Genomic DNA, 3109 nt, shown 5'->3' on the forward strand with positions numbered 1-3109 from the left:
TAAATGTTGTGAGAATGAATACATTCACCTAGGTCACGATTCTTGGACGAGTGATATTTTCATACAGGATTTACAGCCTGTTCAGCATATTGTGTGCACAGAGGATGGTCAATCAATGCTGAAATTTACAACACCCCTTCAAACTGAACTTTACAACTCTGCAAAGTACTGCAGTCCTTTTAGAAGAACTAGGAACCCAGTTTCTGTGGAGTACAAAAGCACACACGCTTGCACTAAACCAGCTGCCTCCCATTTATTAGTTCTTGTTTATAGAAAAACCCCCTTCCTGTAGCAGGCTTCCATAGAGAGTGATACTGAAGCCAATCCTCCTACTTCACCCAAAAATCATACCTTTTCCTTCAAGTGTTTCCTACTAATCTGGAAGAGTGGCCAGTGGAGAATATGAAGATCCTTGTCACCAGAGTCACCCAGATTCTTACCCATTTGGGTGTCTTCAATACATTAACAGAGTTCAATACTTTGTATATGCAATTCACTAGGGACACTTGTAAAATGATACAAACTCTTTAACAATAGTTTTAACAATTTAAAAATAAAGTGTTGAAATTGTCTTTAATAGCCTTAAGTTTTTAAATGTTTACTTATTTATTTTGAGAGAGCAAGAAAGCATGAGTATGTGTGTGTGCAAGAGCAAACGGCAGAGAGAGAGGAGAGAGGGAATCATGCAGGCTCCCCACTGACAGCAAGGCTCAATCCCACGAACTGAACTATGAGATCATGACCTGAGGATAAAGAGTTGGATGTTCAACCGACTGAGTCACCCAGGCAACCCTAAGGTGTTGAAATTTTCTAATGATTTCCTTTTTAAAAATTAAAATAATCCCTAGGTCATTGATATAATAATATTCATTTCCATTCTAATATGCTTTCTAGAATGGCAGAGACTGGAAAAGTTACTGAAACTGTGCATGGGATCCTGTACACAGATGAATAGTAATACTACTCTCTGTTGAGGTGGATGAAGGGATAGGGAGACCCTGTCTTAGATCAAGAGATTGACTGTGGGATCCCGGAGACCCCAGGCGGTTCTGATTAGCCCTGAGTTTCTAACAAGGAAGCAGACATAATAATAAAAGCTATGTATTAAAGTTTTCTATATAGTTATTTGACGGTCGAAGCTAATACCTGCAGTAAGACCGGAATGTGAGGGAAACAGTGTAACTGAGGAAGAAATGAGCTTCAAATCTTCTCTGGCAAAATTCAACATGAAGGATAACGATAATAAATTGCAACTGTAAAACCAATCACATTTTAAAAGATTGATTTTTTGCTTTTTTTTTTTTTAGCTGGTTAGTGTTTTGTTTTTGCAAAGCAGAGATACCTTTCCTGATTTTATTCATTATAAAAGTTATATGTTACCACTGTATTAGTTTCTATAGCACCAAAATAAAATACCACAGACTGGGTGACTTTCACAAAAGAAATTTATTTCTTCATAATTCTAGAGGCTACATTCTGAAATTGAGGTGTCAGCAGGCTTGGCTTCTCCTGAGACCTCTCTCATTAGCTTGTAGATAGCCACTTTCTCTCTGTCCCCACTTGGTCTTCTCTTTGTGTGAGTCTGTGTCCTAATTCTTAAAAAGACAGAGTCCTATTAGATTAGGACCTACCCTAATGACCTCCTTTTATCTTAATTATCTCTTTGAAGACCCTATCTCCAAATAGTCACATTCTGAAGTACTGAGGAGTTAAGACTTCAACATGAATTTGCAGGGGGAACTAAAACAATTAAGCCCATAATACTAGCATAAAGAAGTCAGCAAAGATTTTTTTTAAGTTTTTATTTTAATGTTTATTTATTTTTGAAAGAGAAAGAGTGCAGGCTCACAAACTGTGAGATCATGACCTGAGCCAAAGTCGGACACTCAACCAACTGAGCCACCCAGATTCCCCCAAAGATTTTTTAAATTAACATTTCCAGTGTATTCTTGTAACATTACTAGTACAGATTCATAGTCCTCATCTGAAAGTTTTAAGGCTGGATATCTTTCATTAGAAAGACATTTGGGGGGGCGCCTGGGTGGCGCAGTCGGTTAAGCGTCCGACTTCAGCCAGGTCACGATCTCGCGGTCCGGGAGTTCGAGCCCCGCGTCAGGCTCTGGGCTGATGGCTCAGAGCCTGGAGCCTGTTTCCGATTCTGTGTCTCCCTCTCTCTCTGCCCCTCCCCCGTTCATGCTCTGTCTCTCTCTGTCCCAAAAATAAATAAACGTTGAAAAAAAAAAAATTTAAAAAAAAAAAAAAAGAAAGACATTTGGGGATTTTCAAAAGGCATTATATGGTACAAACATTGCATAATTACATAACCCTCCAAGTGGGCTCTCAAGTAGTATCCCATAATCAAATGCATTAATATTTCTGCAAAATATATAAATATTCATGCCGTGTGGGAAAATAAAGTCCATAAATCACCTCACCTCAGTACTACTTAGGCTTTACTGCTAAATGATTATAGGTCAGGTAAAATATGAAAATGTTTTCAATTTTCAGTGCTTTTTAGATTATGGATTATGAAAAAGCATTGTGCATCTGTAAGAACTTGAGAACAAATTAAGATTGAAAAGATTAAAATTAAAAAGTTGAAGTCCACACTTCTTTTCTTTTTCCCCCCTTTTTGATAAATGTATTCTTTAACCCTGTCCCCTATATCCCCCCATCCCTCCTCACTCATGTCCCCTCCAGTAATCATCAGTTTGCTCTCTACAGTTAAGAGTTTGTTTTTTTGGTTTCTCTCTCTTTTTTTTTTTCTTTGCTCATTTGTTTTGTTTCTTAAATTCCACATATGACTGAAATCATATGGTATTTGTCTTTCTCTGACTGGCTTATTTCACTTAGCATTATATGCTCTAGCTCCATTCATGCTGTTACAAATGGCAAGATTTCATTCTTTTTATGGCTGAATAATATTCCATTGTGTGTGTGTGTGTGTGTGTGTGTGTGTGTGTGTGTATCACCTCTTTTTTATCCATTCATCTGTCGATGGACACTTGGGCTGCTTCCATAGTTTGGCTGCAATAAACATAGGGGGGCATATATCCCTTTGAATTAGTGTTTTTTGTATTTTGGGAGTAAAGACTCAGTAGTGTGATTT

The sequence above is a fragment of the Prionailurus viverrinus genome, chromosome B4 (genome assembly GCF_022837055.1).
Source record: "Prionailurus viverrinus isolate Anna chromosome B4, UM_Priviv_1.0, whole genome shotgun sequence".
NCBI lineage: Eukaryota > Metazoa > Chordata > Mammalia > Carnivora > Felidae > Prionailurus > Prionailurus viverrinus.